This window comes from Macaca thibetana, chromosome Y (assembly GCF_024542745.1).
Source record: "Macaca thibetana thibetana isolate TM-01 chromosome Y, ASM2454274v1, whole genome shotgun sequence".
NCBI lineage: Eukaryota > Metazoa > Chordata > Mammalia > Primates > Cercopithecidae > Macaca > Macaca thibetana.
Window position 1 is genome coordinate 3572355 of NC_065599.1, and position 23662 is coordinate 3596016.

Consider the following 23662-nt stretch of genomic DNA (forward strand, 5'->3'; position numbering starts at 1 on the left):
ATACTCTTCACATGCTATTTCTTACAGGTCAGTCTCTCACCTATGATGTGTTCACTGGCTAATCTTTTAGTGGAAATCTGCTAGCTTATGTACTGTGAACTCAATTACTATTTAACTTCACCAATCCTCTAATACGAAATGGAAAATTGAAAATGGAAGGTTTCCATTTCCTCCACAATATGATGCACGCCTTAGTAAGAATTTTAATTTGTTCTGCTTAAGCTTCTTTGCTGAGAACTGTCACTTTTTTGCCTTGCTTTCTTCTGTTCAGTCTGAAATCTTACTCTTCTCCTCCTTCTCAAGATTATTACTTCTGTTCAATCCTACTGCTCACCTCTTATTGCTTAGCTCTAAATTCTCTCCTCAAATAATTTCAAATCCTGCACTAAGGAACTTGTGTGAAGGCGTACACATCCCTGTACAATCTTAATGGTAGATATAGAGCCCCTGAATTTCACAACTCTGCATTTCTATGAAAAATGTTGGACTCCTTCATGTCTCCATTTCAATGCCTACTTACCCTGTTAAATAGTATTAAAGCCCAGTGACTGCTTTTCTGCTAAATGCTCTTGTAGTATCCTCAAAGAACCAGTAAGAATGCCTTGCACACAAGCATTACCAAGGTCACAGAAACTGTATGGACAGGCAGAGTGGCTCATGCTTCGAGCCACTCTGGAAGGCTGAGGCAGGTGCACTGCTTGAGCCCAGGGCTTTAGTGTCAGCTATGACAATGTACTGAGATCCTGTCTCTACAAAAATAGGGAAAGAAAAATTGGATATGTGTGGTGGTATATGCCATGAGCCACAGAAACTCAGGAGGCTGAAACAGGAGGATTGCATGAGCTCAGGAATATAAGGCTGTAGTAAGCCATCATCTCACCATTGCAGTCTGGCCTGGTGAAAGCAAGACTCCAACCTGACAAAAAAAACTGAACATGCAATTTTTAGGTTGAAACACCAGGGTCAAATACAAAGGGACGTAGGATATGGAAGGATCCCTTAGATTAAGAAGCCTCCCATCAAAGAATACTGCCAGGAACTTTAAGAACAATTAAAAGGAATTTTCTAGCAAACAAAGCATTAAATGGAGCGTTTGCCTCTTTGTAATCATTTCTTTGATCCGCAGTTAGAAGGTCAAATATTTCTTCACCATAAATCTGAAATTCGCCTAGTGAGATTCAAACTAAAATAAAAGCTATCAATCAATAAATAGGCCCATGTATGTGTCAATTCTAATATGTTCCTCAATCTTAAAGTTAAGCATTCAGGTAAATAGTTCATTTTCAGTCATACAAAAACTACGGTCTGGCTCTCAGGTAGCATTTACCTTGGCCTCCCATCCCATCATTGCTTCTTGCCACAGTTGAAGAAGCAGATTTTTTAGGAGGAGGACTTCCAATTCTTGAATATGGACCTCTTTTAACTCCAAACGTTCCCCTAGAAGAACTCATGTGGAGATTAAGAGTGTATCCGCCATCACCTGTGTTTCATACAAAATCTTTTTAGTTGAGAAACATCACTGTTTCTTAAATGGCTAAATTTTAGATGTGTATAAATATTTCCTGCACATTGTAATCGTAAAATTGCACAATTCTCTAAACTAATAAACTTTAGTGTTTCTATATGAAATTACTTTAATTCAAGCAATAAAAGTCCATTTAGAAAATCCACAAAAATAATCAGAAATCATTATACATTGGTGTGAGAGAGAGATGTGGGATACGTGGAGAGTGAAGGGAGAGCAGAAATCTACAAGTCAAATTTCTAAACATAATCTAGATCAAGAAAAACATATTAGGATATCAGTGGTAAATGGCTACTCATATCATTCGGGCATGAAGAAAGCTTCATCAAAACATATCGTAAAATTAAATTCCACTCAAAGGAACTCAAATAATTACAGAATCAAAAAGTGACACCTTAGAAAAATACATGGTCTCTAAAACTTGTTAACATAATTTAGAATTCTTAAATTTCCCTTATTTAATAGCAATTTTCAGCTTGGGCTATGCTCAATTATAGTAACCTTTAAGAACTGCACATTAAATAATGAAAAATATTACAGTCGATCAAGCGATAGATAGATAGATAGATGGATAGATAGATAGATTCCAATTCCCTGGTGGTGTCACATGTAATAACAGGGATATTCTCATACATGGCAGAGCAAGATCAATTGTATCAAAAAAGACACAAAGCTCTGTCTCTTAGAATGGATCATACGCTGCAATTTCAACTTGAGCAAACATCTCTAATGAATCACACATCTAGTTGTTCAAACTCCAAATGAAATGTTAAGAGATAATACAATTTACCTAACAGGTATATTTTAATGCATGGTTTGCTTTGGTTTTCTTAAGTAAAATTTGACCCCTCATTCCTATCGAGTAAATCAATCACAAACACCATTTACAGTGACTCATCCTCCAGCAAAGAAAGTTACATACTTATTTGTGAAGCAGTGCAGTGATTTTTAGACTTTTCCTGAGTCACAGACTCTCTGAAGAAATTAGAGTTCTACATTCCTTAAATGGCAGATGCTATATGACAGGCCAATCTGCAAATTCTCCATATGAAATGAAAAATAAAATAGATTTGCATAGATGCTTGCACATGTATACACAGAAAAACAAATATAGTTAAATCAATCCTAAAATACTGAGTTACGGCCGGGCGTGGTGGCTCACACCTGTCATCCCAGCACTTTGGGATGAGGAAAGAAAAAGACCCTCTCACAATGTTTTATCCTCAGCACCTGTTCTTTAAAAAATTAATAATAAAAACAATGAAGCAAAACTAAAGACAGACAGCCTGGCCGGGTTTGCCCGGCCTAAACCTAATAGTTAAAAATCAACTTATGACTGATGTTCCTGACATTATGTAAAAGAACGCAGTGAAACTCCCAGCCCTGTTTTGTTTCTCTCTGACCACCGGTGCATGCAACGCCTGTCACGTACCCCTTGCTTGCTCAAATCAATCACGACCCTCTCCTGGGAAATCTTTAGTGTTGTGAGCTCTTAAAAGGGACAGAAATTGTGCACTCAGGGAGCTTGGATTTTGAGACGGTCGCTTGCCGATGCTCCCAGCTGAATAAAGCCCTTCCTTCTACAACTTGATGTCTGAGAGGTCTTGCCTGCCGCCCGTCCTGCTACATTTCTTGGCTCCCTGACCAGGAAGCGAGATAACTGACCGATGGCCAAGGCAGTCCCTTAGGCGGCTTAGGCCTGCCCTATGGAGCATCCCTGTGGGGGACTCCGGCCAGCCTGAGTGACACCATCCAAAGAGCGCTCCCGGGTAGGCAATTGCCCCAGTGGAACGCCTCACCAGAGCAGTGCATGGCAGGCCCCCAAGGAGGATTAACGCAGTGGCTGAACACTGGGAAGGAACTGGCACTTGGAGTCCGGACATCTGAAACTTGGTAAGACTAGTCTTTGGAACTTGCCCCACTCCATCTGAGTGGAAGCGTGGCCTGATCACCCACGGTGTGCTTGGATTGGCACTTTTGTTCTGGTTTTGTCTTGACTTGAATTGCTGGATACTTTGGATTTGGTTTTGACTTGGCTTAAATCTCTTGGTGCTCGGATTTTGAATTTTGTGGTGTTCTGATTTTGGTTTGGTATAAACGATAAAAGTGTGTGTGTGCCCTTTTTACCCGTTCTTTGTTTTGTGGTGAGTGTTTCTGGTGAGAGTGTGGTATTTTGTCCTGGAGAACATGGGTCAGGCACAAAGCAAGCCCACCCCATTGGGAACTATGCTAAAAACTTTCAAGAGAAGATTCAGTGGAGACTATGGAGTCACTATGACTTCAGGAAAACTTAGAACTTTGTGTGAAATAGACTGGCCAGCATTAGGTGTAGGCTGGCCATCAGAAGGAAGCTTAGACAGGTCTTTAGTTTCAAAAGTATGGCACAAAGTAACAGGCAAGCCTGGACACCCAATTCAATTTCCATATATAGATTCCTGGTTACAGCTAGTTTTAGATCCCCCGCAGTTGTTAAGGGGGCAGGCAGCAGCAGTACCAGTAGCAAAGGGACAGTTGGTTAAGGAAGGTTCTCGCTCCACCGGACAAGGGAAGCCGGTTCCTAAAGTTCTGTCTGACCCAGAGCTCGAGGACTCATGGCAAGAGATGGCACCAACTGTGCCCCCCACCCCCGCTTATCAAGCGGGGAGGCCCCCTTCTCCTGAACCTGAAGCCCCCTAGACCATCCAGAGTAGACAAAAAAGAAAGTGAAGCTGCAGGAAAAACTCCTCCCTTGGCAGCCTGCTTACGGCCCAAGACTGGAATCCAAATGCCCCTAAGAGAGCAGCGATATACTGGGTAGGTGAGGACGGACACATAGTGGAAAGGCATGCCTTTGTGTATCACCCTTTCACCTCTGCTGACCTCCTCAACTGGAAAAATAACACTCCATCTTACACTGAAAAGCCTCAAGCTCTAATTGACTTGCTCCAAACAATTATCCAGACTCATAATCCTACTTGGGCTGATTGCCACCCGCTACTCATGTACCTCTTTAACACAGGTGAAAGACGAAGGGTGCTGCAGGCAGCAGCTAAATGACTAGAGGAGCACATCCCAGTTGATTATCAAAATCCTCAGGAATATGTAAGAATTCAGCTGCCAGGAATGGACCCTCAATGGGACCCAAATGAAGGACCAGATATGGAGAGGCTAAAACGATACCAGGAGGCATTAACTGCAGGGTTAAGAAAAGGGGCTCAAAAGGTTACTAACGTAAATAAAGTTTCTGAAGTCATCCAAGGAAAGGAGGAAAGTCCAGCCCAGTTCTATGACAGACTCTGTAAAGCTTACCGTATGTATGTACACTCCTTTGGATCCGAATAGTCCTGAAAACAAGCGTATGATTAATATGGCTTTAGTTAGAGTGGAAGATATCCAGAGAAAATTGCAAAAACAGGCTGGGCTTGCAGGAATGAATACCTCGCAGCTACTGGAAATAGCTAATCAAGTATTTGTAAATAGAGATGCAACAAGCCGCCAGGCCAGGCGAAACGCTGATTTGCTGGCTGTGGCAATTAAAGGGATCCCCCAGAAAGGGCCAGAAAAGGGGGGTTCCAGAAGGAATGCCCAGTCCAATCACTCACGTCTGCAATGTGACCAGTGTGCCTATCGTAAAGAAACAGGACACTGGGAAAACAAATGTCCCTAACCAAGAGAAAAACAGACTGATGCAGAGCAAAAGACCTCAAACAAAGATGAAGGAATTCTGTTCAATCTAGCTGAAGGGCTGCTAGACTGAAGGGGACCAGGCTCAAATGTCCCGCAAGGAGCCCATGGTCAGGATAACAATAGGGGGCAAGGACATTAAGTTTTTGGTCTATGCCGGAGCTGAACACTCAGCAGTAACCACCCCAGTTATCTAAAAAGACCATTGATATAATTGGAGCAACATGAGTGTCCGCCAAGCAGGCTTTCTACTACCATAGACCTGCTCGGTAGGAGGGCATAAAGTGACTCACCAATTTCTGTATATGCCTGACTGCCCATTGCCTTTGTTGGGAAGAGACTTGCTTAGCAAGATGAGAGCCAATATTTCCTTTACAAAACAGGGCTCTTCACAGCTGGAGTTACCAGAAACGGCAGTCATGATGGCCCTTACAGTACCCCGCAAAGAAGAGTGGAGACTTTTCCTAACCCAGTCAGGCCAGGAAATAACACCAGCTCTAGCTGAGTGATGGCCCCGAGTATGGGCGGAGGACAATCCTCTGGGGCTGGCAATCAATCCAGCCCCAAACATACTCACAGAAGTTAAGCCTGGGGCCCAGCCACTCAGACAAAAGCAGTATCCGGTTCCCAGGGAAGCCCTTAAAGGAATACAGGCTCATCTTAAACACTTAAAAGGCTTCGGGATTATAGTTCCTTGCCAGTCTCCATGGAACACCCCCCTCCTACCTGTCCCTAAACCAAGGACCAAAGACTATCGACCTGTATAGGACTTACGCTTGGTAAACCAAGTTACAGTGACTCTGCACCCAGCAGTTCCTAACCCATACACACTGTTAGGATTGCTGCCAGCTGAGGACGGCTGGTTTACTTGCCTGGACTTGAAAGATGCCTTCTTTAGCATCAGGCTAGCTCCTGAGAGCCAAAAGCTGTTTGCCTTGCAGTGGGGAGATCCAGGGTCAGGTGTCACCACTCAGTACACTTGCACTCGGCTTCCCCAGGGGTTCAGAAATTCCCGCACCATCTTCGGGGAAGCGTCGGCTCGGGATCTCCAGAAGTTTCCTGCTGAAGACCTAGGCTGCACCCTGCTCCAGTACGTAGACAACCTTCTGCTAGGACACTCCATGGCAGTCGGGTGTGCAAAAGCAATGGATGCCCTGCTTCGGCACCTGGAGGACTGTAGGTATAAGGTGTCCAGGAAGAAAGCTCGTATCTGCAGACAACAGGTATGCTACCTGGGATTCACTATTCAAAAAGGGGAGTGCAGCCTAGGGTCAGAAAGAAAGCGGGTCATCTGCAGCCTACCAGAACCTAAAACCAGGAGGCAAGTAAGAGAATTTTTAGGGGCTGTGGGATTTTACAGATTATGGATCCCAAACTTTGCAGTGCTAGCTAAACCACTGTATGGAGTTACAAAGGGGGGCGACAGAGAGCCCTTTGAATGGGGGACTCTACAACAGCAAGCCTTTCATAAGTTAAAAGAAAAACTTATGTTGGCCCCAGCTTTAGGATTACCAGATTTGACAAAACTTTTCACGCTCTATGTGTCAGAAAGAGAAAAAATGGCAGTGGGAGTTTTAACTCAAACTGTGGGGCCCTGGCCAAGACCAGTGGCCTACCTCTCAAAACAATTAGATGGGGTTTCTAAAGGCTGGTCTCCATGTCTAAGAGCCTTGGCAGCAACGGCCCTGTTAGCACAAGAAGCGGATAAACTAACCCTTGGACAGAACTTAAATATAAAAGCCCCCCATGCGGTGGCAACCTTAATGAATACCAGAGGACACCATTGGCTAACAAATGCCAGATTAACTAAGTACCAAGGCTTGTTACGTGAAAACTCCCACATAACCACTGAAGTCTGTAACACTTTAAATCCTGCCACCTTGCTCCCGGTATCTGACAGCCCTATTGAACATAACTGTGTAGAGGTGTTGGACTCTGTCTATTCTAGCCAACCAGATCTTCGAGACCAGCCGTGGGCATCGGTAGACTGGGAATTATATGTGGACGGGAGCAGCTTCATCGACTCGCAAGGAGAAAGGTGTGCAGGATATGCAGTACTAACTTTGGATGACGTTGTTGAAGCTAAGCCATTGCCTCAGGGCACTTCGGCCCAAAAAGCAGAACTCATTGGTCTTACTCGGGCTCTGGAACTCAGTGAAGGTAAGACTGTAAATATCTATACTGATTCTCGATATGCCTTTCTAACCCTTCAAGTACATGGAGCATTATATAAACAAAAAAGCCTGTTAAATTCTGGGGGAAAAGACATAAAATATCAACAAGAAATTCTACAATTATTAGAAGCAGTGTGGAAACCACAAAGGGTGGCAGTCACGCATTGCAGGGGACACCAGCGGGTTTCCACCTCGGTGAGCCAAGGAAACTCCCGAGCAGACAGAGAGGCACAAAAAGCAGCATCTACTCCTTACCGGGCGTCAGTCACAGCCCCACTACTCCCTCAAATGCTTGACCTGGTGCCAACTTATTCTAAAGAGGAAAAAGACTTTCTTCAAACAGAGGGAGGACAAACAATAAAGGAAGGATGGATAAAGTTGCCAGATGGAAGAATAGCTGTGCCACAGCCGTTAGGAGCTGCAGTCGTGCTGGCTGTACATGAAACTACCCATCTAGGCCAAGAATCACTCAAAAAGCTGTTAGGCCGGTATTTCTACATCTCACACTTGCCAGCTCTTGTTAAAACAGTAGCTCAGCGATGCGTTACCTGTCGACAACACAGTGCAAAACAAGGCCCCTCTGTGCCTCCCGGCATACAAGCCTATGGAGCAGCTCCTTTTGAAGATCTTCAGGTAGACTTCACAGAGATGCCTAAATGCAGAGGTAACAAGTATTTACTGGTTCTAGTGTGTACTTACTCTGGGTGGGTGGAGGCTTATCCAACATGAACCGAAAAAGCTCATGAAGTAACCTGTGTGCTTCTTCGAGATCTCATCCCTAGGTTTGGACTGCCCCTATGAATTGGCTCAGATAGTGGGCCAGCATTTGTGGCTGACTTGGCACAGAAGACGGCAAAGATATTAGGAATCACTTGGAAGTTACATGCTGCTTATCGACCTCAGAGTTCCGGAAAGGTGGAGCAAATGAATCAAACTATCAAAAATAGTCTAGGGAAAGTATGTCAGGAGACAGGATTAAAACGGATACAAGCCCTTTCTACAGTATTGTTTAAAATTAGGTGTACCCCTCTAAGAAAACAGGATACTCCCCTTATGAAATTCTGTATCACAGGCCTCCTCCTATACTGCGAGGACTTCCGCGTACTCCCCAAGAGTTAGGTGAGATTGAATTACAGCGGCAGCTACCGGCTTTGGGGAAAATTGCCCAGACTATCTCAGCTTGGGTAAATCAGAGGTGCCCAGTCAGCTTATTCTCCGCAGTTCACCCTTTTTCTCCAGGTGACCATGTGTGGATCAAGGACTGGAACGTGACTCCATTGCGGCCACAGTGGAAGGGACCCCAGACTGTTGTCCCGACCACTCCCACAGCTGTAAAGGTGGAAGGAATCCCAGCCTGGAGTCACCATAGTCGTGTGAAGCCTGCAGCAGCTGAGACCTGGGAGGTCAAACCAAGCCTGGACAATCACTGCAAAGTGACCCTGAGGAAAACGACAAGCCCTGCTCCAGTCACTCCCGGAAGCTGACTGGTCTACGCATGGCCGAAGCATGAGGAAAATTGTCGTGGGACTTATTTTCCTTATAACATGGACCCCTCTCAACCTCCCATGATCACAGTCTTTGAAATAAGACTAAGGACTGGTCCTTTCCTAAAAGACACAAGTAAAATAATAGTTAAAACAGAAGAAAGGGGGGTCCTCAAAAATGTAACCTTAAAATTTGATGCCTGTGCCACTATTAATAGTAAGCTGCACGGGATAGGATGCCATTCTCTAGATTGGGGAAAAAGTTACACAGCAGAAAATAAGTATATCTGTCAAGAATCATATTCACATGACATGTGTCAGTACTGGTCTTGTGTCATTTGGGCTACCTGGAAAGAAGATGGGAAAGGTCCTGTTTGGCTCCTCCAAAAAGGAAAAGCCAGCCCCTCCTGTATGAGTGGGGGCTGCAATCCTTTAGAATTGATCATCACAAACCCCTCAGACCCAGAATAGAATCAGGGAAAATATGCAACATGAGGCATTGATGGGAAAGGAGTAGATCCTAGCGTAAGCCTCCTAATAAAAGGAGATATTCAAAGATGCTCCCCAGAACCAGTATTTCAGACTTTCTATGATGAACTAAATGTGCCAGTACCTGAGATTCCAGGAAAAACTAAAAATTTGTTTTTGCAAGTAGCTGAGCATGTAGCCCAGTCTCTAAATGTCACTTCATGTTATGTTTGTGGAGGAACCGTAACAGGAGATCACTGGCCATGGGAAGCCCGAGAATTAGTTCCTACAGACCCAGTTCCTGATGAGTTCCCAGCCAAAAAGAACCACCCTAACAATTTTTGGGTTCTAAAAACCTCAATTATTAGACAGTATTGCATAGCTAGAGAAGGAAAGGGATTCACTCATCCTGTAGGGCGGCTGACTTGTCTTGGGCAAAAGCTATATAATGGTACCACAAAGACAGTTACACGGTGGAGTTCCAACTACACAGAAAGAAATCCATTCAGTAAACTTCCAAAGTTGCAGACTGTTTGGGCCCACCCAGAATTCCACCAAGACTGGACGGCGGTTATACTGGATAAGGGGACACAGAGCTTATGCTAAGCTGCCTGATCAGTGGACAGGTAGCTGTGTAATTGGTAGCATTAAGCCATCTTTCTTCTTACTGCCCATAAAAACAGGTGAACTCCTGGGCTTCCCAGTTTATGCTTCCCACAAAAAACGGAGCAGAGCCATAAGTAACTGGAAAGATGATGAATGGCCCCCAGAAAGAATCATACAATACTACGGCCCCGCCACGTGGGCTCAAGATGACTCATGGGGATATCAGACCCCCATCTACATGCTCAACTGAATCATACGGTTACAAGCTGTTTTAGAAATTATTAATAATAAAACCGGTCAAACCTTGACTATTCTTGCCCAGTAAGAAACTCTAATGAGAAATGCTATCTATCAAAATAGACTAGTGCTTGACTACTTGCTAGCAGCTGAAGGAGGAGTTTGTGGAAAATTCAACCTTACTAATTGTTGTCTACACACAGATGATCACGGGCAGGTTGTCTACACATAGATGATCAGGGGCAGGTTGTCTACACATAGATGATCGGGGCAGGTAGCCGAAGATACAGTTACACAACTGGCATATGTACCCATGCAAATGTGGCATGGATTTAATCTGGAAGCCATGTTTGGAAATTGGTTTCCAGCAATAGGATGATTTAAAACTCTTATAATAGGAATAATAATAATAACAGGAATCTGCTTACTGCTCCCGTGTCTGATACCTATACTTCTCCAAATGATAAAAAGCTTCGTCGCTACTTTAGTTCACCAAAATGCTTCAGCACAAGCATACTATATAAATCACTATCAATCTATTACACAGGAAAACATAAATAATGAGAGTGAGAGCTCCCACTAATAAAATGAGTGAAAGTCTCAAAGGCGGGAATTGAGGAAAGAAAAAGACCCTCTCACAATGTTGTATCCTCAGCACTTGTTCTTTAAAAAATTAATAATAGAAACAATGAAGCAAAACTAAAGACAGACAGCCTGGCCGGGTTTGCCCGGCCTAATCCTAATAGTTAAAAATCAACTTATGACTGATGTTCCTGACATTATGTAAAAGAACGCAGTGAAACTCCCAGCCCTGTTATGTTTCTCTCTGACCACCGGTGCATGCAACGCCTGTCACGTACCCCTTGCTTGCTCAAATCAATCACGACCCTCTCCTGGGAAATCTTTGGTGTTGTGAGCCCTTAAAAGGGACAGAAATTGTGCACTCGGGGAGCTTGGATTTTGAGACGGTCGCTTGCCGATGCTCCCAGCTGAATAAAGCCCTTCCTTCTACAACTTGGTATCTCAGAGGTTATGCCTGCGGCCTGTCCCACTACAGGGAGGCCGAGGCAGGAGGATCACAAGGTCAGGAGATGGAGACCATCCTGGCTAACACGGTGAAACCCCATCTCTACTAAAAATACAAAAAGATTAGCCAGGTGTGGTGGCGGGCACCTGTAGTCCCAGCTACTTGGGAAGATGAGGCAAGAGAAAGGCATGAACCCAGGAGGTGGAGCTTGAAGTCAGCCAAGATCACCCCACTGCATCCCAGCCTGGGCAACAGAGCCAGACTCTGCCTCAAAAAAAAAAAAAAAAAAAAAAAAAAAAAATACTGAGTTACAGATATTACATCTAAACAGACAGTTTTCAAATAGCATTCAAAATTATAAAATTACTTTGAAAAAATTCCTTTTATTCAGAATACCTCAAAAAATTCATGGAAGAAATCAGTATCTACCTCTCCTTACAAGGTATAAAAAACAAACCTATTTCTTATAGTGGTACTCAGGTAATAATGCTGAAACACGATTTTAATTTTCGATATGTGAGCAAGAATTGATATGCAAGAACTATTATTTTAAATATCTACTTCCATCTCCTCCTTCAGATCGGCTTTCCCTAACACAACTTATAGAAGCCCTGTAACTTGAGCTACAATGTGCTTCACAAGGAGGGTGGTGCGCCGTTCCCTTCTTCCACCATGCTCACCACCACTGGAACAGAAATCACCATGGCTCCTTGAGTAACTCTCAGACTTCTGCCATGTCTATCTCGTATACTGTTATAACGTGGTGCCTCCTTCCACCTACGTCATCCGAGGCCCTCGCTCACGTGGTGCACCACGAGAGGTCCCTGCGGTGATGATAAAATAATAGAAGGTATGTTGACCTATTTCAACATTTTTACTGATACCACTAAAGCATGAATCAGTTAAAGTACTATTAGGAAATATCTGCTTTCCTCTGCCTTTGTTGTCAGGATATTCATTAGGCCTGCAATAGTCAAAAGGTTTTATTTAAAAGAAGTGTCAGAATAGGATTTTTTCTTTTTTCTTTCTTTCTTTTTTTTTGGAGACGGAGTCTTGCTTTGTTCCCCAGGCTGGAGTGCAGTGGCATGATCTCTGCTCACTGCAAGCTCTGCCTCCTGGGTTCATGCCATTCTACTGCCTCAGTCTCTCGAGTAGCTGGGACTACAGGTGCCCGCTGCCACGCCTGGCTAATTTTTTGTATTTTTAGAAGAGACGGGGTTTCACTGGGTTAGCCAGGATGGTCACGATATCCTGACCTCGTGATCCACCTGCCTTGGCTTCCCAAAGCGCTGCTGAGATTACAGGCGTGAGCCACCGCGCCCGGCCAAGAGTAGGATTTTGAAGTTCAAGAAAGACTTAAACTTAGATATTTCCTGAGTCACAGACTCTTTTGCATAATTAACGTTCCACATCCCTTAAGTGGAAAATGCTTTATGGCAGGCCACTATGCAAATTATCCCTATCAAAATATTTGCATCCATGTGTCTACGTGTATACACAGAAAAATAAATGTTGTGAAAGCAATCCTAAAATATTGAGTTTCTAATGTCCTTTTGGAAGGTTTTCAAGATTTCACTGTATTTTGACAAAGCAGTATCTATGAATTACAGGGCCCCAAAGTAAGAAACTCTAAAGTATTATGAATGTGAATGAGTTCTGCAGAAAACCTGCTGAGTACAGACAATCAGCATTCATAAACTCAATTCAGTTAGAAATTTACATTATTCCCAAGCAAAGTAATTAAGATTTTAAAACAAATTTTAGATATTAGTTCAATCTTTCTTATAATACATCTTTAGTATTTACAAATGATTTTGCTTATTAACAAGAATTTACTTTTCCTAGGAAGTAAATAAAATTGAGAAATTTCTACATCTTCCAACACTGTCTTTCAGTCCTATGGTTCCATCTTTATGTTTTAAAACATTACCCAAGTGTCCTCCACGTGAGTGATGCCGCCCTCTTGTTCCTCCACTACTTCTTGTAGATCTCAGACTTCCCAAGGGGCTTCTGTGTCTTGAAGGAGGTGGTATTCTCCGCGTACCACCACTTTGAAAGGATGGTTTGTTGGCTTGTTCTACTTTTATTGCTTTTCCATACAAAAACTGAAAGAATAAAGTATACTATCAATAGTTGTCACATTTAACCTAAACACATTTTACAAACATTTTACATCAACTATATTTCAGTTCTACATGTTTTCACTGAACACAAACATTTTTCTTTTCTTTTTATTTTTTCCTGAAATTATCACGTCCTTCACAATTTGCTGAGCACATGCCTTCCATGAAGGGATAAACACAAATTCTATTATTCAAATTCCTCGAAAAGCCTCCAGTATTAAAAAATAACACCTCAAAAAAATTAACCCATCACACATTCAGTCAGACAATGTAGCACATCTGTTCTTTACAATACATAATTTACTTCATCTTTGCACCCACTTCACTTATTTAAAAGCTTCAGTGTTTCAAGTGCATATAAAGAATGTGTCATTTTAAAAAGTAATGTTAGTTATTCAAAGACATTAGTTATTCATTTTGAACAGTTTCTTATTTATTGTGCTCACACTTACCTACAATCTCCCAGTATGATTTACAATTCTATATTTACTCTACTTCTGTTTCCTTAAATGTGACCTAGAGTTGGTCTCCTTCATGTTTTCTGCTGTACTAATTTCTTATTTGGCGTTAGATGTGTCCCTATAAAACAGCTCTTAGTAGAGTACTGCATGTTATTTCTCAGAAATGCTTAAATGTCCTAATTAAATCACAATAACTTTCTTCAGTTTTATCTTTTCTATAGGCCAAAGTAATGTTTGAAAACAGTTCAGCTAAGAACTCTATTTAAAAATTACATGGCTTTTGTTATTTGAGGGAAGATCTTAAATACCTTCCAAGATCTCTTGCAGCCACATAGCCAGTTGGTCCTACCTTGAGACTTCTTTTGCTATTTCTCGGCAAAAACGTTTTCCCCAGATTTGCACTTGGCTGCTTGCTTCCCAGTATTCCGAGGTCAGCCAAAATTTCTTAAACTCTTCATTCCTCCTGAAAACTCTAAGTACCTCCTTATTTCCATTCTTAATAGTTATGTGCATATAACATTTATATTTATTTTTATACAATAAAATATGTGAGATGAAGGGGTTTAGAAATCACATCTACAAAAATTACCTCTTCTGCTGCTTAAAATCTAGTGGAAACAATTATCATAGATTACTACTACACATAAGTCAAAATTATCTCCAGTCCCAACACCATGACATGAACAGAAAGGATGTTCTACCACACCTTCAAATACAAGAGTATAAGAGTGAATAAAAATGTACTGTCTGCTATGTACCAGGAAGTGTGCTAGATGTAACAGAAATAAAAGCAACTAGGAAAGTTTAAATATGCACTAAAGACAATTTAACAATCGAGAGATTAATACATGGTACAGGGAGTACAAAACACCTAGTATATATGCCTAGGAAGAAACTATAAAATCTAAGGTGTTTTTGAAGAATAAATTATTATTTCTTAGACATTTACAGAGAACAGCAATGCTCACCAAGTCCAAGAAAGCATACTCGAGATAGCATGAAGGGTAACAGAAACTAAAATCAGATTGTGATATGTGATAATGTTATAAAACACAAAAAGCTCCAAAGGGTCCAGAATGGAATGACCTTAACTGCAAAACGTACAGGAATTCAGTAGTTAACAGTATTACAGAAAAGTTTAAAGCTGTAATAAACACACAGTCCCTCAAATTTAAGATTCAGCAGGACAAGAGACCATGGACTGGATCAAAACAAGTCCACCAACACACTGGGAAAATCAGGAATTATGTACGCATGTTACATAAATCACTTTGGTGACAGACTAAAAATGTTCTTAGGAGAAAAGGGCAACAATGGGGCAAAAATGGCAGTCAGTTGTTCTGTTATCCAAATTCAACGTTCTCACATTATTTTCTATGTTCAACTTCTTAACACTTCCTTCAGTGAAAAGGTCTTCTTTAAATATACGTTCTCTAGAATATATTTTCAGAGAATGGACAAGAATGTTTCCATCTTGTGAGTCTGTCTAGGTGTCTCTTTACAGAAGATTTCTTTCTTGTAAGTGTGTCTAGGTATATATCCACAGTTTGTCTATGCTACAAAAGTATTTCCAGGAATTGGAAGTAATTCCATTAACAGCATTTAATAAACATTGACTTCTTTCTGCCATATTCCTGAGGGTTCTTTCTAAGTTTTAAACCTCTTTGTAAGCTTTTGAAAATCTATTTACACTCGTATTGAAGTACAAACACGGACACTGGATTACCATACATTAATTCATATAATGTTTATTTCTATATGCTTTCAAACACACTGGCATCTATAAGGCAGAAAGAAGAGGATGGCTAAAGCATTTAAATCATATGGCGATCTGCTATCTCCAAAAGTTTAGTAATACTAAGAGGACCTAGTGATACTGCTAATTGAAAAACGGAGTTAAAACATTATTCACTAGGGACCCTTACCTTTCCATTCATATCTTTGGCAGCATTCTTAGCATCTGCAGGGTTCTCAAAAGTAATAAATGCAAAGCCTCTACACTTGTTTTTTCGATCTTTCTTCCAAACAACTAAAATATATGAAAACATTTTACATTTATATAACTAACTCATCATAGTACTAAACATCTTAGAGTTACATGAAATTTAAAAAAATTGCATTTCATATCATCACTATGATTCTTAATACTAAGTCATCTGTATAGTCTGCCTATTATATTTCATTTTGCTCGCTAGCTGCACAAATAATTTACTTTTGCTCGTTTTCCTTCTGAAGTAGTAGGTGACCCTTTCCACAAGCCCTTCAGCTGCTGCCATGAGAATTATCCGAATATCAAACAGAAACTTCAAAACAACAGTTAAAAAATAAACACTTTAAGAATTTAAGGAAATATTTTGAGTATATGTTTACTGTGGTAAAAAATAAATACAAAATATACAGAAATATATGTTGGCATTAAGAGTTACCTTCCGACAAGGGACCATGTTTCCCAAATACTGCTTTAAGCGTCTTTTCATTGGCTTCTCTGCTTAGCCCACCAATGAAAAGCTTGCCAGGCTGATTCACTTCCATCATTTAGCTGTAAAGGGTAAAAAATTATTTACAGTCAGATAACAAGAAGGAAGCCCAAAAGATAAAAATTTTATTACATACTGTGTTGAAACCTCAAGTGAAATACCCTTACAGAGGCTGACATCTTCTTAGTATTTCTTACTTGAAACATGAAAAAGGTATAACATACAGAGCAAAAGAAGCACCAACTTCATGGACAAACGCTGCATTTTACCATAAACCTCACAAAAACTCGTTTATAAAACTTAGATAACAAAAGCTATTGTGATTTTCTAAAGTTGCAATACTCAGGAAGCCCGCATTTAAATACTTTAATTTGAAAACTATACATTTAGGAGGTACATGTGATTTTGTTTGTGTGTTTGTTTCCTTTTTTTCCCCCAGAGACTTCAATTTCCTTTAGCCAAAGTGTACTTCCATTAATAGCATTAAATAAATATTGACTTCTTTCTCATTGTTCCTGAGAGGAGGACTGAAGTGTCCTCCAGCCAGCCTCAAGTGATCGTGCCACATCTCAGCTTCCCAAGTAGTTGGGAGTACAGGCCCTTGGGACCTTAGCTGGGCGTGTGTGTCTGTGTGTGTGTGTGTGTGTGTGTGTGAATACACACAGGTTTCCCCATGTTGTCGAAGCTGGTCTCGACCTGCTGGGCTCAAGTGATCTGACGGCATGAGGCTATGAAACTGATGGGATTTCAATGGTGAAACACCACGCCAAGACTGATATTTGGATAAATGATTTAATTCGCCTAATTAAAGTACTTGCTTTCTTGGGGGAGAATATTTTAAATATTTTACAAACGTTTAGTGATTTGAAATATACAAGAGATCAGGGATCCCCAAACACTGGCCTCCAGCGGGTACCTGTCTCTGGCCTGTTAGCAATCCGGGTGCACAAAAGGTGGTGAACCACTCCCACTGCCTGAGCCCCGCCACCTGTGGGATCAGCGGAGGCACTGCATTCTCACAGGAACGCTACTGTGAATTGTGCATGCGACAAACCTACGTGGCAATCTCCTTAGGAAAACGTAATGTCTGAGAACAACCTAAGGTGGAACAGCTTCATCTGGAAACCATCCCACCTATCCTCCCGCTGCCATGCCCTGTCCCCCTCACAGGTTGGCTGCCCAATCCCCACCCCCGTCACACTGCTCTGACCCGAAGCCCCGCCACTTCCCGTACCCACTGGGGCCCTGATGCCCACCATCCACCCCGACGAGTCCAGCGCTCAGCCTTCTCACCCTACCCACCCCTTGTCTGGGGAAAAATCACCTTCCACTAAACCAGTCCTTGGTGCCAAAATGGCAACAGATTAAAGGAGCTCATTATGTTACACAGGCTGGTCTCCATCTCCTGACTACAAGCCACCCTCCCACCTTGACTTCTCAAAATGCCAGGATTACCAGAGTACTTCGGCGTGCTAGGTTAATAAAATAACTTGAGGGCGATTATTTCGTTTCCATTTTAGGCTATCTATCGCCATTTATCTGGATTACACTCACCTACCCGGTTTAAAGTATTTACCATACCAGAGATACAGGAAACACTATCAATACTGTCTTACAAGAAGGCAGATATTTCAAGGCTTTACAGACACAAATTTGAACTGTGATTATTTATGGCCTCAGACTTCTACATACACTAAAGTAACGCAATTTACCTCCAAAGTTGATGATTCCTGCCAGGCAAATCAGACATGTGACACGTGCTGAGTAAAAGGACAAGGTTTTAATCACAGTGGTAAAGTATATTGCCTGTATATTTATTTATTTATTTATATTATTTTATTATTATTATTTTTTGAGACGGAGTCTCGCTCTGTCGCCCAGGCTGGAGTGCAGTGGCCGGATCTCAGCTCACTGCAAGCTCCGCCTCCCGGGTTCCCGCCATTCTCCTGCCTCAGCCTCCCGAGTAGCTGGGACTACAGGCGCCCGCCACCTCACCCGGCTAGTTTTTTTTTGTATTTTTTAGTAGAGACGGGGTTTCACCGTGTTAACCAGGATGGTCTGGATCTCCTGACCTCGTGATCCGCCCGTCTCGGCCTCCCAAAGTGCTGGGATTACAGGCTTGAGCCACCGCGCCCGGCCGCCTGTATATTTAAATTATGACCACATTCACAAAGAAAAACCGCTATAATAAAAAGTGAACATGAAAACAACGGGGCCCTAGCTCGCTGTCCCACAACTTACCCACCGGTCAGACACGGCCGACGGTAAAGGGAAGAATCCTCAAGAAACAGACAATGAATTCATAAAAATGAGTTCCTTAATAACACTAGCGATTTCTTTCCCTACTTTCTCCTCCCATAATTCCACACCCACACATTGAAAACCCATCCGCTTTTACAGACAACACCCAAAAAGCTCGCTGTCTTTGTATGTTTGCCGAGAGACCAACCTGAGCAGAGAAACAAAAAATAAAGATGCTTTTGAGTAGGACAAACAGCCTCTGGGTTCCGGGGCCCTCACGGCACACGCACTTGGCTTCGAAACGGCGGTTGGCCGACTGGGGCGTACGATGCCACATCCGCACTTTACGCCAAGGGCGCCGGAAGTGCCGGAACAGGCGCCACACTCCGCGACTTATCAGTGCGTGGGTGGTGGGCGTGTTCCGGGGTTTCCCGCATCCGGGAGGCCTGCAGTTCCACCCTCCCGGGGAAAGACTCCTGCGAGAAGCCATCAGAGCTTCTATCAGGTGGCACCGGCAGTGTGCACTTTGAAATTGGGTGCTTGGAAGTCCTGCACCCTAACTGGCATGCTGACTGTTGTAAGCCATTGACCCACAGTAAACACATGAAACATCTCTCTTCGGTTGGCTGACCAGGCAGATATTACTGAGAATTGCCGATCTAGTGTGTAGAGAGAGGGACCAGCGCCGGGTGCTTGGGCGGCTTAGGCACAGTAGAGTCGGGCGGGAGCGTGGGAGGAAAGTCGCCTTCTATTACAGAAGTACAGGAATTCCGCTGCTCTTGAGGACAAAACCCTTGCAGGGACTCCTGCAGGTCTAGCAAATACAGGCTCCCAGTATCATGCTTTCTCCCTGAGCATTCCGAAGGACCTCTCCTACAGTGCCCTGGGTACACTGGAGGCCAGCAGCCAGGGATGCCCATCGATGGCCTTTGTGGACGCTGTGCCGTGCTGCCTTACTGACCCAGAGGCTCCCGCAGGCGCAGTTGCGGCCGCAATGTCTGCTGGCAGGGCTCCGCAAGACCAGGACTTCTGCCTATGGCCCCTAGAATCCTGTACACCGGTGACCCTGCAGCGGCCCAGGGCCCGCAGCGGGTAAGGCGGGTTGCGGGCCCGGTGGGGCTTACCAGAAGCACTGTGTCCACGTAGGTGTGGCAAAGGATAGTCAGCAGGAGACGCCCGCGGTCCTCCAGGGGAGCAGCCCCCAGAGGCCAGATGTTGCAGAGGTGTGGGGAGGAAGGAGTAGGCCGTGGACTGTGGGAGCTCTGGAGGAGGGCCCCCGTGGTCAGCCTTGAGGCAGGAGAGCGCGGCAGTGGTGCAGAGGGAGGAGGCGGCCTTGAGGGAGGATGCAGTGCTGGTTATGGACAACATAATGGCGGTGGTCCAGGTGGAGGCCAGGGAGGAGGCCGACACCAAGTGGCAGCAGATGGATCAGAGGGCACAGACTGGCCCTGGCTCTGGCCTCAGCCAGCAAAGGACTCTGGACATTCTTCTCTTGGAGCTGGGCTACATGAACACCCCAGACCCCAGGGCATCCCCAGTTTCTGGGCCAGATCCTAAACCTTGCAGCTGCCTGTTCCGGATGGCTGGCAGCTGGGGCTGGGTGTTAGGCTTCCCAAGGCAAGATGGGGTGGGGCCAGGCCAGAGCTGCCCAGGGTCAGCCAGAAGATAGGGGATGGAAAACAGGAGGGACACCAAGGTCAGGCTCCTATAGATAGGAGGGCAGCTTTTTTGCAGGTGCCGCAAGAGCACATGGTAGGGACGGGGAGCCAAGATCATCACTAACAATGGAGAATAACAGCGCCAAGGACCCTTCACACACAGCAGACTGTTGAAGGGCACTTTTCTCTTGGAAAGTCCCTGGAGGAAGGGGAGTCTGCATGGCCATGCCAGCCATGAAACCATCCCCACTCCCCATGCCTGTTTCCAGCAGGCTCATGCCAAAAACCCAACGTGCACACCCAGAAGTCAGCCCGGATCACACAACATGAAGACCTGCTTAACTACATGATGGAATTGCATGTCAGGCTGTGGAGATTGTGTCTGGGGAAGAGGTGGTGTTTCCGCGTCAGATTGATGTCACCCTGGTGCCACAAGGTGTCTCAGCGGGAGAGCTGAGAAGAAGAAAAGCATGCTTCACCCAGCTAGCAGACCACCTCCACCCATCTAGATGAAATGGTCCCTTGAGTCTCTCCCCTTTCTCCTTCTTAGCCAGGCAGGTGGCGGAACTCAGCCGTCCCGGGAACCTGCAGCAGGATGAAGTTTCCCTCTTCTCACCACACTTACTTCTGCATGGAAGTGATCATGAAGGAGCACTGCATTGGCGTCCTCCTAAAAGGAGTGCCTCGCAGCATGTTAGGGGAGGTGGTATGTGGAAGGGTACACCTGGCATAAGACTTTGGGACCCCTCTCCCTCTAGGATACTGGGTTTCTCATTCCACTGCAGGCTAGGGGTTTTGGGATCATGAAGGTCAAGCCCCAGCTACCAGCAGGACTCTGCCTAACTGAGGTTCTTCAGCTGGTTGCCTGACTGTGAATGCCCAAGACTGCAGCCTTGCTGAGGTGGGGCCACTGTGGGGCCTTACGTGAAAGGAGCTTGGGGGTTATTCCTTGGCCTCTGGGGAATTGACTTTGAGCCAAGACCTGACATGTCCTGGAACACTTTCCCCAGTCCCCCAGATCATCAGCCAGGGCCTGTAGCTCAATCCACTGTAGTACTACCTGAGGGAGTTAGGGCCTCAGAGAGGGAACAGAGAGGAGGCCACGGCTGGGGGCTGATAGGCCTGTGGGTACTGGAGCTGTGAGACACCTGGAGAACCCAAAGTTCAGAAAAGAGACTGCAGTGAACAAACCCAGACCATTCATGGGCTGAGGAAGAAAGGCTCATCAGGGAACTGTAACATCCACATTTCAGAACTGACCCCCATGTTTCACCCCAGCCAAGCAAGCCCAAGGCCTCTTCTCTCAGCCAGCCAGCCTCCTGTCCTTGCGACCTGAGTACGCGCTAATCACTGTCTCTGTTCTATCTCTCCCCCAACCCCGCCTTCTCCTGCTCCAGACTTCTCCAGCTCTCAGAGGAAGCCCTGGAGGAAGGTAAGTGGGGTCCGAGGCCCCGGCCCCCATTCCCCCTCCCCAGCCTTTCTGCCCTACAAGACATTGACCTCCACCTCACCTCTAAGGATTGCCGTGTGTCCCTGTCTAATCCTCTCCTATCTCCCCCTGCCACCTGCAAGCCCCAGCTCTCATCAGCTGCAGAAATCCATGAGGAAAGGTATGAGAACACAGGACTTCTGGTTCCCATGAGGGGCCCAGGGCCTGGCTTGAGCCCACATGGGAGTGTGGGAGAGGGTACCCAACAGCCAAGGGGCACGAGCTACCAGCCAGCCAAGGGGCCCCCACAAGTGGACCTAATGTGACCCACTAACAATGGCCAATGCTTGACCAGAGAGCGAATGGGGTCTCGAGGGTGGGACCCCTTCCCCACAGTCCTCCAGGCAGCAGTAGGGCCAGGGACTCCCCAGGCAGGTGCAGGCTAGCCTCCTTGTCACCAGGGCATCCCCAGGCATGGGCCAGAGGGGATGCTTCGTGGCCAGAAGCGGGCGCAGCCTAGGCTTCCACCCCAGGGTGGGCAGCCGAGAGTCCGTGGTGGCACTGACCCCTGGGCCTGGCCAGGACCCCAGCCACATCTTGGGACAGTAAAGGGTGAGGGGAGAGAAGGAAGCAGGGGGCAGAGCCCTGCAACCTGGCACTGTCAGCTCCCCTGTGCGCATGCCCTTGCCACTCCTGCCGCCAGGCCCCCGCACAGCCTTCTGCTATGAGACCCTTGTGGTGCACACAGCCTGGGGGCAGATAAGACGGCTGGGGTGTCATGCCCAGATCAGCAGACAGAGCTGTCATTGGCGCCCTGGGCTGCCAGTACCCTGGGAGGGTGGAAAGAATCCCATCAGGGAAAGAACGAATGGGTCGTCAGCTATTGGGATGGCAAGGAGTGGGGGTCCGGGGGACTCCTCCCATAGCCCATCTGTGGCTCTGCCTCCCAGGGCCACCAGCCCTGCCCTTGGGGGCCCCTGGTGCTGCCCAGCCAAGTTGCAACCTCACACATAGGCCTTGGCGCCCCAACCAAAGGCAGGGACACCCTTCGGAGGTGCCCTGGGACAGAAAGGGGATGGGGACTAGCAAAGGACTGCCCAGCCCCAGTTCTGAACCTCCACCACTAAGGGCAAGAGCCACAGCTCCCGGCCACCCTCTGAGGCTCAGTTTCCCCATCTGGGGTGCTCCCAGATGCTGAGATCAGGGTTTGGGGACATGGGACTGGGGCAGTGGCGGCGCCTGGGCTAACTCTCCACCGTGTCTCGCTAGCTCCCCGCACACACCCCACCCTTGGGCTACAGTGGTGATGGGTGGCTTTTCCATTAACTTTGGACCCTTCTCCTTTGACCGCTGACCTACGGTTTTACCTCTTGTTCAGTGGCCTCCTTGTCCCATGAAGTTCATGTACCAGGTATGTGCATGATTTCAATACCACATGGGCAGGTGTGGCCATGTGGGGGGTGCAGAACCCAAGAAGAAACAAGAGGGGCTCCGTAACCCCACACAGCCTGGCCTGCTCACACCACCGCCTCGACCCTGCCCTCTCCTCCTCTCTGGGCTGCCACCACTCACACCGGTTCTCTCTCCCTCCTGCCCTTTCTGCCCACCATGATGCTGCTTCTGCAGAGGAAGTTCAAGAAGGTATGCCGGTGCTCCCCAGCCTCCAGGTCAGAGCCCCTGTCCTCCCTTCTGTCCTCTTTCACTTCCTCCCTCTTGCACACCCCCTGTGAGGTTTGCCACCAAACACTTAACCTGATCTGGCCTCTGGGCTGGGGACAGAGTGAGGACCCTGGCTGAGGAATGGCTGGCCGATGGAATGCAGGTCTCCCAGGCAGAGAGGATTGATTTATAGCTTGTGGACGAGGCTTTTCATGGGCCACCGACAGGAAGATGGGAGTTGGGGGTGGCCAACCTTGAGTCTGAGGCAGAACAGACCTTGGGAGGACAGTGCTGGGGTCCAGTGGGACCCTCTGCATCCACGGGGTTAGGGTGGGAAGAGTGCAGGAGGAGAAACCTCCACCCTGCCCCAGTTGGCAAGCCAGAAGCAGGAAGGTAGGGAGGAGTGAGGTGGGAGGGATTGTGGAGGAGC

General features: G+C 45.6%; 1 pseudogene; it reads right to left on the minus strand.

The window, feature by feature from the left end:
* LOC126947179 (RNA-binding motif protein, Y chromosome, family 1 member B-like) overlaps window positions 1-23662 on the minus strand; it is a 54958-nt pseudogene that overhangs the window by 2459 nt on the left and 28837 nt on the right.